This window comes from Triticum aestivum, chromosome 3A (assembly GCF_018294505.1).
Source record: "Triticum aestivum cultivar Chinese Spring chromosome 3A, IWGSC CS RefSeq v2.1, whole genome shotgun sequence".
Classification (NCBI taxonomy): domain Eukaryota; kingdom Viridiplantae; phylum Streptophyta; class Magnoliopsida; order Poales; family Poaceae; genus Triticum; species Triticum aestivum.
In genome coordinates, this window is record NC_057800.1 from 309838164 (window position 1) to 309852638 (window position 14475).

The following is a 14475-nucleotide window of genomic DNA, read 5'->3' on the forward strand; positions in this document are numbered from 1 at the left end:
ATTTTGCGACCATCTTAAGCACAAATGCGGTACTATTTTTAGCAAGCAATCTCTTCTACAATAGGCAGTCTGATCAATCCAAAATATTGAGGCTGGATTGAGATTTCTCTCTAAATCAAACCGGATTGGAATGCAAAATATGGGAGCGAGGCTCCACAATTTTAAGTTGTGAAAGGTTGGGCACGGGGGTTACTACCAATCGAGTGGACTCCATGTTAGTGTCGTCTAGGGAAAGATAGTGATCGGGTGCTTACCCCGGGTACTTGAGGTACCGCGGGTCGTGGATGACACAGAAGTTCCCCGGATCTTGTGGGTAAAGTGTGCAACCTCTGCAGAGTGTAAAACTATTCGAATAGCCATGTCCATGGTCAAGGATAGTTGGGTAACTGCTCTTGGGCTACGTCCACATGTTTACGAACCAGTGTGTGTGTTTGGATAAGTGGGAAGATCTACTTGGGTCAAGTCAAAGGACTTGACATGATTGAGTTGGGTTGATGCCCACTCTATTTATGTTGATATTTGTAACCTGTCGTCATGGTTACTTGAATTCTCCTGATGCATGTCTTACAAGTTGTTGAACATGTCATTGCACTCAAAACTAGCTTTCTGCAAAAAAATCCTATATCATGCATTGTTGTATCTTGAACCAAAACATGGGTTGCTTGCGAGTACATTCAAAGTACTCATTGGCTTGCCACTGGTTATTTTATTGGCCAGGCATGAAAGAACAAGACATAATGAAGAATACTTCAGCGACGAACATGCGAGCTAGGACGCTTCCCAGTCAGAATGCCTGTAGGGTTAAGGCAGATGGCGTGGGTCCAAGTTGTTATTGAAGATTTCCGTTGCGATGATACACTCAAGACTTGACCATAATGGTCCTACTTGTGTAAAACGGTATGTATGGATGTAAGACTCTTGTTATTCAACTTTTGTGTGTTCAGTGAGCAATGATCTCTGGGATCACTGTACACGTGCATTCGGTGATCATGACTTATGAGTCGGGGTCCCCACACAAACAAGGTTGGGGCAATCTCCACAACTTAATCGGAGGCTCCCAACAACACCACAAAGCTTCACCACAATGGAATATGGCTCCATGGTGACCTCAACCGTCTAGGGTGCTCAAACACCCAAGAGTAACAAGATCCACAAGGGATTAGTGGGGAGAATCAAATTTTTCGTGGTGGAAGTGTAGATCGAGGCCTTCTCAACCAATCCCTAGAAAATCAACAAGTTTGATTGGCTAGGGAGAGAGATCGGGCGAAAATGGAGCTTGGAGCAAAAATGGGGCTTAGGGTTGGAAGAGGTGGTCAACTCGAAGAAGAAGATACCCCTTATATAGTGGAGAGAGAAATCCAACCGTTATCCACTTAACCAGCCCGCGAGAAGTGGTACTACCGCGCCTGCCAAGCGGTACTACCGCAAGGCCTTATAGTACTTTGCACACCCTTGCGGTACTACCGCAAGGCAGGGTTGGACCAGCCTGGGAAGGCCATAGACAGATAAATATCCGTGGCAAGTTCCGCAGATTTCCAAATGGTGCAAAAAGTCCGACATGGTACTACCGCTGAAGGCAAGCGGTACTACTGCGCGGGGAGCGGATGTGAAGAATTACATCCGCTCCTACTTCCGGTACTGGTGATGTGCCGGACCAGGGCTCACGGTACTATGGCTCCCAAGGAGCGGTACTACCGTGACCACCTGCGGTACTACCGCAAAGACATGCGGTACTATGATACGTCTCCAATGTATCTATAATTTTTGATTGTTCCATGCTATTATATTATCAACCTTGGATGTTTTATATGCATTTATATGCTATTTTATATGATTTTTGGGACTAACCTATTAACCTAGAGCCCAGTGCCAGTTTCTGTTTTTTCCTTATTTTAGACTATCGCAGAAAAGGAAAATCAAACGGAGTCCAATTGACCTAAAACTTCAGGGAACTTATTTTTGGAAGGAAAGCAACCCGGGAGACTTGGAGTCCATGTAAGGGAAGCTTCAAGGAGGCCACGAGGTAGGGGGGGGGGGCGCCCTCCACCCTCGTGGGCCCCTCGTGCCCCCCTGACGTACTTCTTCCGCCTATATATCTCCATATACCCTAAAAACATCCGAGAACAAATAGATCGGGAGTTCCGCCGCCAGAAGCCTCCGTAGCCACCGAAAACCAATCCAGACTTGTTCCGGCACCCTGTCGGAAGGGGAATCCCTCTCCGGTGGCCATCTTCATCATCCCGGCGCTCTGCATGACGAGGAGGGAGTAGTTCTCCCTCGGGGCTGAGGGTATGTACCAGTAGCTATGTGTTTGATCTCTCTCTTTCTCGTGTTCTTTAGGTGGTACGATCTTGATGTATCGCGAGCTTTGCTATTATATTTGGAAACTATGATGTTTCTCCCCCTCTATTCTCTTGTAATGGATTGGGTTTTCCCTTTGAAGTTATCTTATCGGATTGAGTCTTTAAGGATTTGAGAACACTTGATGTATGTCTTGCGTGGGATACCCGTGGTGACAATGGGGTATTCTATGATCCACTTGATGTATGTTTTGGTGATCAACTTGCGGGTTCCGTGACCTTGGGAATCTATGCACAGGGGTCGGCACGCGTTTTCGTCTTGACTCTCCAGTAGAAACTTTGGGGCACTCTTTGAGGTTCTATGTGTTGGTTGAATAGATGAATCTGAGATTGTGTGATGCATATCGTATAATCATACCCACGAATACTTGAGGTGACATTGGAGTATCTAGGTGACATTAGGGTTTTGGTTGATTTGTGTCTTAAGGTGTTATTCTAGTACGAACTCTAGGATGTTTGTGACACTTATAGGAATAGCACAACGGATTGATTGGAAAGAATATTTGAGGTGGTTTCGTACCCTACCATAATCTCTTCATTTGTTCTCCGGTATAGTGACTTTGGAGTGACTCTCTGTTGCATGTTGAGGGATAGTTATGTGATCCAATTATGTTATTATTGTTGAGGGAACTTGCACTAGTGAAAGTATGAACCCTAGGCCTTGTTTCAACGCATTGCAATACCGTTTACGCTCACTTTTACCATTAGTTACCTTGCTGTTTTTATAATTTCAGATTACAAATACCTTTATCTACCATCCATATTGCACTTGTATCACCATCTCTCGCCGAACTAGTGCACATATACAATTTACCATTGTATTGGGTGTGTTGGGGACACCAGAGACTCTTTGTTATTTGGTTGCAGGGTTGCTTGAGAGATACCATCTTCATCCTACGCCTCCTATGGATTGATAAACCTTAGGTCATCCACTTGAGGGAAATTTGCTACTGTCCTACAAACCTCTGCACTTGGAGGCCCAACAACGTCTACAAGAAGAAGGTTGTGTAGTAGACATCAAGCTCTTTTCTGGCGCCGTTGCCGGGGAGGTGAGTGCTTGAAGGTATATCTTTAGATCTTGCAATCGAGTCTTTTACTTTCTTGTTTTATCACTAGTTCAATCTATAAAAGAAAACTACCAAAAAAATGGAATTAAGGGTACCTCATATGCTTCATCTTTTTAATATCTATCATGAAAATAAGGATTCCGATAATTGTGCTCAAGTGCTAGAAGAAGAATGCATTAGAATGTTTGGCACTAAATATATGAATGATGAGCATGATTTCAATGTTGTTAGTATGAATTCCTTGAATATCTATGATGCTAAAGATATGCAAAGCCACAAGCTTGGGGAAGCTATGTTTGATGAAGATGATATTTTTTGTCCCCCAAGCTTTGATGAGCAAATTTACTATGATAAAAGCATGCCTGCTATCTATGATGATTATTGTGATGACACGTATGCTTTAAAGAATAATGATAACCATGAAACGTGTCATCTTGATCTTAATTTTCAATCACATGATAGTTATTTTGTTGAGTTTGCTCCCACTATTATTCATGAGAAGAAATTTGCTTATGTGGAGAGTAATAAAAATTCTATGCTTGTAGATCATGAAAATAATGCTTTAGATGCTGGTTATATTGTTGAATTCATTCATGATGCTACTGAAAATTATTATGAGGGAGGAACATATGCTTGTAGAAATTGCAATAATATCAAGTTTCCTCTCTATGTGCTTAAAGTTTTGAGGTTATGCTTGTTTTACCTTCCTATGCAAGTTGATTCTTGTTCCCACAAGTTGTTTGCTCACAAAACCCCTATGCATAGGAAGTGGGTTAGACTTAAATGTGCTAGTCATATTCTTCATGATGCTCTCTTTATGTTCCAATTCTTATCCTTTATGTGAGCATCATTGAAATCATCATGCCTAGCTAGGGGCGTTAAATGATAGCGCTTGTTGGGAGGCAACCCAATTTTATTTTTGTTCCTTGCTTTTTGTTCCTGTTTAGTAATAAATAATTCATCTAGCCTCTGTTTAGATGTGGTTTTATGTCTTAATTAGTGTTTGTGCCAAGTAGAACCGTTGGGAAGACTTGGGGAAAGTCTTGTTGATCTTGCTGTAAAAAAAGAAACTTTAGCGCTCACGAGAATTGCTGCCATTTTTTTATTGGAGAGTGCTATTTAGTTAATTATTTTTGAAGATGATTATAAATTCCTCAGGTCCAGCAATTTATTTTAGAATTTTTGGGGTTCCATAAGTATACGTTTGATCCAGATTACTACAAAATGGTCTGTTTTTGACAGACTCTGTTTTCGATGTGTTGTTTGCTTATTTTGATGAATCTATGAGTAGTATCGGAGGGTATGAACCATAATAAGTTGGAATCACTACAAAAAAAAGACACATCCGTGACATTTTGGGCCGAACGAATTTTTTTTCTGTCATACATATGACACTTCTATGACGATAATTGTGACAAAACCCGGTATCATCATAGATGTGGTGGGCTCCTACTTCTGTGACAAAAAATCATGACAGAAAATGGGCTTTCGTCCTGGGCGGGCCGGAGACGCAGCTGCATGACATTCTTTGGGCCTTCCATGACGGAAAAAACCGTGGTAGAAGCGAGGGCGAGGAAACTTTCGGGGAGTTCCCGGTTACGGTGGGAGGTCGGGGGCCGAGCAATGCACGTTTCTCTCGTACACGTACGCGCGTGTGTGCGAGGAGTTGGCTCTAACTAGACCCGAGCGAGGCGTTGGGCTCTAACTGAACCCGAGCGATTGCACTGCAGGCTACACATTACAGAACCCGAGCGATCGATCGATGGCTGTTAACTGAACCCAATCGAGCGATTCCTTTGCTACTGCTGCTAACTGAAGCCAATCGATGCTGCCTCTGGATGAACAGTGAGCGTTGCGGGGGGGGGGGGTTGGATGAACAGTCCTGGTGGGGGTGGTTGAACAGGACCCCGTGGTGTTGCCTCTGGATGAACAGGACCCCGATCGGTCGAGCCGGTTGGGGCTGGATGAACAGGACCCCGTGGAGGGATGGATGAACAGGACCACCCCGTGGAGGGCAGGATGAACAGTAGATGGTGGAGGGCAGGATGAACAGTAGCCCGTGGAGGGGTGGTTGAACAGGAGCCCGTGGAGAGGGCTGGTTGAACAGTAGCCGGTGGAGTAGCGCGCGGTGGAGGCTGGATGAACAGGAGCCCGTGGATGAACAGTCGCAGGTGGAGGCTGGAGGAGGTCGACGGTGGATGAACAGTAGCTCGTGGAGGCTGGAGGGGGTCGACGGTGGAGATGAACAGTATCCCGTGGAGTCCCGTTTTGCGGTACGCCACACCCCTCCCGATGAACAGGACCCCTGTTTCGACCGTAGCGCTCCAACACAAGTCCGTTTCCTCCGTTCTGCGGTACGCCACACCCCTCCCGATCAACAGGACCCCCGTTTCGACCGTAGGAGGTCCGTTTCCTCCATTTTGCGGTACGCCACACCCCTCCCGATGAACATGATCCATTTCCGAATGTGGCCGGTCGAACACAAGGCCGTTTCCTCCGTTCTGCGGTACGCCAGGCCTCGTTTCCATCGCCTGTTCCGTCCAAGCCCTCCCGATGAACACGACACATTCCGTTGCCTCCCCATGAACACGAAGCATTCCGTTGCCTCCCCATGAACACGATGACGACGCTGTTTCTCCGTTCCGACAAAGCCATGTACACGAGCCCTGGCCGTACATATGCGCGAGTAGGCGTTCGAGACCCCGCCCGTATGTACACATACGTGGCCGTATTTTCTTTCTTGCACCCTGGCCGCCTCTACTACGACATGTGCGCGCCTCTACATCGACCAGTATATATGTACGTACACGTTCGCGACCAGAATGACAATGCTACATATGCTTCGACCAGGTGTGTCCCGACTGTCAGGCACTTCCTTGCGTGCGAAGATGTAGCCGGTGGGTCCCAGCAGTCAGGGGGCCGAAATACGGTGGCCCGTCCGATGGGTCCCGCTGTCAGGTGGAGGAATAATTATTTTGCATGTAATAAGGAGGCACTTCCTTGTTGCGGCCGTGGACCCAGCTGTCAGCCTCTCCACGTACAGTCCATGTCTGATGGAAGCCGTTCCTTGACCACGTTGACCACGCCGCGCCGAGAGCACCAAGGCGGTGGACGACGGCGAGGCCTAGGAAGGGGACGACGCGGAGCCGGGGAAGACGTGGCAGTGGATTCCCACGCGTAGAGGAGTACGAGGGTTCACTGGTTCGCTGCAGTGTGAGGCTGTTGTCGCCGCAGAATAACAGGGGGTGTGGGTGAGTGGGATGGCCTGGCCAGTGGTGGGAGTAGTAGGGGGCGGTGAGGCCTCCGCCGCATCGCAGCTGGCCACGGGAGGCAGGAGCACGAGGCACAACCGATGCTGGTTTGGGCGGCTGGAGCAAGAAGACCAGAGGTTGAAGAAGCACTACGACCGTTGGATGGACATCGTACGGTCTCCAACGGACATCGTACGGTCACTGGAGCTAGAATCGTGCATATTGACTAAGTTGACAAAGCCTGCCACTATACTGGGTCCCAGCTAACAGGGGGAGTATTCATTTTTTTTGTGCATAATAAGGAGGCACTTCCTTGCGTGCGAAGATATAGCTGGTGGGTCCGAGCTGTCAGCGGCGGTAACATTTTTCGCGAAATACAGAGGCCCTTCCGATGGGTCCCTGATGTCAGGTGGAGGAATCATTATTTTGCGCGTAATAAGGAGGCATTTCCTTGCGTGCGGCCGTGGACCCAGCTGTCGGCCTCTCCACGTAAATTCCACTTCAGATGCATGTCGGTCGTTGACCACGTTGACCAGGCCGCGCTGAGAGCACCAAGGCGGTGGACGACGGTGAGGCCTAGTGTCGGTGTCAAAACCGGCGGATCTCGGGTAGGGGGTCCCGAACTGTGCGTCTAGGCCGGATGGTAACAGGAGACAAGGGACACGAAGTTTTACCCAGGTTCGTGCCCTCTTGATGGAGGTAAAACCCTATGTCCTGCTTGATTGATATTGATGATATGGGTGTTACAAGAGTAGATCTACCACGAGATCAGAGAGGCTAAACCTTGGAAGCTAGCCTATGGTATGATTGTATGTTGTGATTGTTGTCCTACGGACTAAAACCCTTCGGTTTATATAGACACCAGAGAGGGTTAGGGTTACACAAGGTCGGTTACAAAGGAGGAGATATCCATATACGTATTGCCTAGCTTGCCTTCCACGCCAAGTAGAGTCCCATCCGGACGCGAGACGAAGTCTTCAATCTTGTATCATCATAGTCTAACAGTCCGGCCAATGGAGATAGTCCGGCTGTCCGGAGACCCCCTAATCCAGGACTCCCACAGTAGCCCCTGAACCAGGCTTCAATGACGATGAGTCCGACACACAGTTGTCTTCGGCATTGCAAGGCGGGTTCCTTCTCCGAATACATCACAGAAGAATTTGAACACGAGGATAGTGTCCGACCCTGCAAAATAAGTTCCACATTTCACCATAGAGAGAATAATGTCTTCGCAGATCTAATCCGCTAGCTTGTTTTGGCAACATGACGTTACATCATGGCCCGGTGATCATTCAAACCGTTTCTTTTAACCAGCCCCGCACATAACGCGAGGCAGTTTTTCGACCCGTCTTGTCAAAGCAGAGATCGTGTCCCCTTATTATGTGATTCTCATCAATACGGGCATGAGTAACCCAACCGCGCCATCAATTGCGGCGCTTGGGGGATAAGAGAGTTTTACCAGGCAAGTGGGGACGCTCAATTTTGTCCGCCCATATAAAGGGATAAGGATTCACCTTTCTATCCACGCCTTCCTCCTCCTCTGCTCATCCGCTCCCGCACACTCGAGCTCTAGCGCCCAAGCTCTCACTTCCATCTCAACCTTCTCCAACCATGTCCGGAGTGGGAGGCAAGTGGATGGTCACCTCCGTCACGGAGGGAGACGTCAAGAAACTGAGGAGAGCCGTATACCTACACGACGACATCACACACTGGCTCCCAGATGAGGGACAGCTCATCCCCACCCTGAGCCCCATGAGAGGGTGGTATTCCTCACCCATTTCCTCCGCGGACTAGGATTCCCTCTCCATCCCTTTGTCCGGGGGCTCATGTTTTATTACGGCCTGGATTTCCATGATCTGGCCCCAAACTTCATCCTCAACATCTCGGCGTTTATCATCGTGTGCAAGGCCTTCCTCCGCATCAAGCCCCACTTCGGCTTATGGCTGAAGACCTTCAATGTCAAGCCGAAGGTAGTGAGCGGCCGCCAGGCGGAGTGCGGAGGCGCCATGGTGGGCAAGATGCCCAACATCACATGGCTCGAGGGCACCTTCGTTGATGCCATAAAGGGGTGGCAATCAGGGTGGTTCTATATCACCGAGCCGCGCGACCCCGCATGGGTAGCGGCCCCCGAGTTCCGATCTGGCAGCCCCATGTGGTTCACCTCCTGGAAAGAGAAGGGCCTATCCTGGGGTAATTCAGAAGAGCTGACCGGACTCCAGTCATGTATCCAGAACTTGGTGGATAAGAAGCTCAAGCTTGTCAACATAGTCCAGGTTATGCTCGTTCGCCGGATACTCCCATGCCAACAACGGGAGTTTACCTTGTGGGAGTTCAATCCGGCGCAGCACCGAACTCTGAACAGGTTCTTCGACACGACTCATGAAGATGCCTGGAGGGTGCTGTTCAAGGGCGCCACGGTCCCTCCCCCCATTACTGAGGATCGCGGATTCAGCGCGAAGCGCCACGCCAGTGCGGTAAGTTGTTTTACCTCTTACAGGATATTTGTTATATACATATATAGATTGGCTCTATGCGGGATCTAAACTCCCGTAATTTTGATAGGACTGGCAGAAGATGGCCGGACAGATCGACTATCCGGCTCCCTTGCCCGAAGGCCCCGCAGACGCTCTTCTGACGAAGATGCAGACTCCGGCCCCTTATAAGGTGCCGGAGAAGACCAAGAAGTCCAAGGGAGCTCGAAAGAGTTCCCGACGCCAGGCGTTGTCGGACTCACCGTCCGATGACTCTGTGGCGCACTCTTCCCCCGAAGACGAGGAAGAGGAAGAAGAGGCTCCCCCACCGACTGGGGGAGACAAGAAAAGGAAGGCCGCCCCAACTGGGGAGGCTGAAGGGTCCAAGAAGGGAAGGACGCTCCTTCCGGACAGCTTCACCGCCTCCGACGAAAGTAAAGACGAGTGGTTGCCTAGGGGCAAGCCCCAGCGGAGATCGTAAGTGTTCGGTTACCAAAGTAACCCATAGGATTCCTTTGTCGCATTGCTTTCCCTAACGCCGAACTCAATTGTATAGGCCGCCCCGAGCCAATATCGAGGTATCCTCGGACGGCTCCCTGGGCTCGTCAGACATGGATAGCGATCCAGTCCCGACCGCCACCTCCCCTCATCCGTCCGACGATGCCGAGGTGCTGTCTCAAGAGGCACCGGATCGAGGGGGGACAGTCTCGGAGGCACCTCAAGGCGACCTTCTGGACTCCGGGAGCCGAGGGGACGGGGGTCCTCGAGAGCTCCGAGTTCGGCCCTCAGCCGAACACCGCACCGGACCCTCCAACGGATCCGAGCTCGTGCAGGCGGTCCCCTTCTAAGGAGGGTGAGACGCCTGTGCCGGTGACCTCTGCCCACCCAGAGGCGCCGGACACTATGTTGGAAGCGCTTCGCAGCGCTTCCATCAAGGAGGAGCACCGCACTATCATGAGTGCGGTGATCCAGAAGGTTCAGTCCGCCAAGAGCGGATTGACTGAAGCCTGTACTAGCCTTCTAACAGGCTTCGAGGTAAGTGTTTTAAAATGTAGTAGAAGTGTTACCGCATAGACAGTAGCCCCTGATGCTTTGTTCAGTGTTCACAAAGAAAAGCCGAACAGAGGATCAAATAATATCGAAGGAGTCTAATATAAGTATGTCAATATGCAGGTGCAGGCTTCGCTGCTGGCGTCCGCCGCACTAACTGCGGAGGTTGCCGTACTAAAGGAGGCCCTCGAGGGGTCCCAGAAGGAGCTCGGCCTTGCTAAGAGGCAGCACGAGGAGAACAAGGGTAAGTAATCCCCCGTCTGTAGATGAGAAAAAGGACGCGATTGCTAAATGACAGGATCATTGTATGTTTGCCAGGGGCCACGACCGAGGTGGCGACCCTGAAGCAAGCGCTGTCCCAGGCCAAAGAAAAGGCGGCCCAGGAGTGCACCGAGCGAGAGAGGCACGAGGCTCGCATGGGCGAGGTGCAGCAAGAGCTCCAAGCTCTCGTGACAAAGCATGAGGCGTTGGAGCTTGACTTGAAGACGAGAGAGTCTGAGCTTGCCGCAGCCCGTGAGAGCGCGAAGAGTGCCAAGGCCGAGGCCCAGAAGGCCCTTCAGGAGATCGACGCGATGAAGAAGATAGCGGTGGGTAAGGCTTTCTATATGCAAAGCAAGCATGCAACGGTGAATTACCGATTACTTACCCGAATCCGGAGCTCTTCAGGAGCATTCGCAGATTTGCCCCACAGTGTGTCCGATGCCGCACTATTCTACCAGGCTGAGGACAGAAGCTCGACAGAGAAGCTGTTCTGGTCTCAGTATGCTGAGGCCGAACATCCGGTGCCAATGAGCGACCAGTTGAAGCAGATGGCCGAGCTACATAAGGCGTCCGATCAGGCCATGAAGGGCTTCATAGTCCGGTTGTGGCCTGGCGACGCCCTTCCGAACAGCTTCTTCGGCCTGGTGAGGCGGCTTGTGGATGCCTGCCCACGGTTGGAGGTCGTCAAGCGATCCGTCTGCATTGAAGGTGCATGTCGGGCCTTTGCCCGTGTAAAAACGTAGAGGGTCAAGCTTGACGCCGTGAAGCTGATCAAGGAGGGGCCGCCGGAGGGCAAGGAGCACCGCCACCCCAAGATGTACTACGAGGGTGTTCTGCCGGGCGCCCGTCTTATCGCGGATGAGTGTTCGCAAAATGTAATATTTGAATGAGACATGCTTGTTTTGTCCTGTGTGTATGAAAACTCGTATCGTATTTGCTATGCAACGCTTGTGTGAATTTAAAATATTACCTTCTGTTTGGCTGTTTATCCAATTTGAGAGATGGCTAGTCCTCGGCTTCTGCCCCCATGCCATGAGTGCCGGGGTGTTCGGGATAAACCTGAACACTCTTGTTCCCTTGTTTGGGTCCTTCGAGGGAGGTGCTCAGCACAATGAACAAGGCAACCAGACTAATAATGCTTTATCACTCTCACTTAGCCATAGAATTCTATAATTTTAAATTTCAGCGAAGCCCCTGGTATTTGGAAGACCGAATTCGGGGTGCGATACACGCCTATAAGCCGGACGGAGCCGGCCCCTCGCCCTAAGCGGCATAAGTCTTTAGGGACTCGAAAAACCTCGCCGAACAGCGACCAGTCTCTCGCCTTATCATGAAAGTCAGTTTTAGCTTTCTCTACTGAGGTGCTCGGCCCGGCAGAACCGGGGCACAATCGCAGTAGTTCTCCTAGCGCTACCTTAGCCGATAGAGCGGAACGTAAGCTACCAAAACATAGGAGCCGGGCAAACCCAACATTTGACCAAAGACATGATTCGGAGCTGATGCATATAATGCTATAAGTTCGGGGTGCCGCACTTGTGAAAGTGTTCGGACTTTTCACACCATATTGTGGGTACGTAAGCCCCTGGTGCATTGGCCGTACCAGAGTGTACGGTTGCTAGGCGTTATTAATGAACACATAGATATGTATATACATAACAAAAATGCGATAATAGTCATAATGTCATGTATTGTATATTGAAAAATTGCATTAAAGCAGAGTGATACAGATAGTGTAATAAGCGAAAGAGTAGGACTATGTCCCTTCCAAGGGCGAGCTGAGGAATTATGTGAAATCTATAATCCACCTGGGAATTCCGTAATTGTCGGCCTCCTTGGTTGCTGTATCATGCGTTGGGCAATAGAGCTGCCGGACAGTGTTTCCAGAGATTGAAGTCCTGAAAGAAAAAAGGAAAATAACCAAACGGGAAGCCCCTGGTGCAGTTTAGGCCGCATTTTGGGGCGTGCCGTAGTTGTGCCTCCCTCTCCCTATCTGTGCCCATGGTATTTTTAATGTGTAATTATGTACGCGCAGCACGAACAACGCCGTTGGGCTGGGGTTGGGGTGGCCGCCGTATTGCTACGCGAGCTCAGATCGTGCTAGGCGGTCTGTTTGCCGAACTGGTGTCCGGGCTTTGAAACGCCGAACTGGTAGATTGCCTTGAGAGGCTGTTTTGCGCTTTTGCTGCGAGGGCCGCGGTGTGCTCCTCTGTTCGAAGAGAGCGCTCTGTGTTTCCATTGACTGTAATAACTCCGCGAGGTCCTGGCATCTTGAGCTTGAGGTATGCATAATGTGGTACCGCATTGAATCTAGCAAATGCGGTTCGTCTGAGCAGCGCATGATAACCACTGCGGAATGGGACTATATCGAAGATTAACTCTTTGCTTCGGAAGTTATCCGGGGATCCGAAGACCACTTCCAGTGTAATTGAGCCTGTGGAGTGGGCCTCTACGCCTGGAATGACGCCTTTAAAGGTCGTTTTTGTGGGTTTTATCCTTGAGGGGTCTATACCCATTTTGCACACTGTGTCCTGATAAAGCAGGTTCAGGCTGCTGCCGCCATCCATAAGGTCTCGAGTGAGGTGAAATCCGTCAATGATTTGGTCTAGGACCAGTGCGGCGAATCTGCCATGACGGATACTAGTGGGGTAGTCCCTGCGATCGAAGGTGATCGGACAGGAGGACCAAGGGTTGAACTTTGGGGCGACTGGCTCCAAGGCATATACGTCCCTGAGCGCACGCTTCCGCTCCCTCTTGGGGATGTGGGTTGCGTATATCATGTTCACCGTCCGCACTTGCGGGGGAAACCTCTTCTGTCCTCCAGTGTGCGGCTGCCGGGGTTCTTCCTCGTCATCGCTATGCGGCCCCTTGTCCTTGTTTTCGGCAATTAACTTGCCAGCCTGCTTGAACACCCAACAATCCCTGTTGGTGTGATTGGCTGGCTTGTCTGGGGTACCGTGTATTTGACACGAGCGATCGAGTATACGTTCCAAGCTGGACGGACCCGGCGTACTTTGTTTGAATGGCTTTTCCGCTGACCGGGTTTAGAGCCTTTGAATCCGGCATTGACTGCCGTATCCTGAGTACTTTCGCCGCTAATGCGGCGCTTATGCTTGTTGCGACGTGACCTGCTATTGCTGTCCTTGGTATCTGGGGTACCATGGTTCTTTGACATGTTATTACTGCGAGCCAACCAGCTGTCTTCTCCCGCACAAAAGCAGGTCATGAGCGTCGTGAGGGCTGCCATAGATTTCGGCTTTTCCTGACCAAGGTACCGGGCTAGCCACTCGTCTCGGATGTTGTGCTTGAAAGCCGCTAAGGCTTCCGCATCCGGACAGTCGATGATTTGATTTTTCTTTGTAAGGAACCGAGTCCAGAATTGCCTGGCCGACTCTTCTGGCTGCTGAATTATGTGGCTCAAGTCATCGGCGTTTGGTGGTCGCACATAAGTGCCCCGAAAGTTGTCGAGGAATGCGGCTTCTAGATCTTCCCAACAGCTAATGGAGTCCGCTGGCAAGCTATTAAGCCAGTGCCGCGCTGGTCCTTTGAGTTTTAGTGGGAGGTACTTGATGGCATGTAAGTCATCACCGCGGGCCATGTGGATGTGGAGGAGGAAGTCCTCAATCCATACCGCGGGGTCTGTAGTGCCGTCGTATGATTCAATGTTTACAGGTTTGAAACCTTCTGGGAATTGATGTTCCATTACTTCATTTGTGAAGCATAAGGGGTGTGCGGTGCCTCTGTATTGGGCTATATCATGACGCAGCTCGGATGGGCCCTGCCCGCTGTGTTCGGCCTAGCCAGATTTGCTTTTACTATATCCGGCGTGACATTTATTGTCTCGTGGAGTGGTGCGCCCTCATGATCCGTAGATCGATCTTGAATGCTTTGCTTTGTCCTCCAATATGTCTCGCAGGTCTGGCGTATCTCCCCATGCCTTTTTATTTGAATGGCGTTGGGGTGGAGGCTGAGCTTTTGGCTGGAATGCCTCTCTATCGCGACCACGAGTTGGCCGATC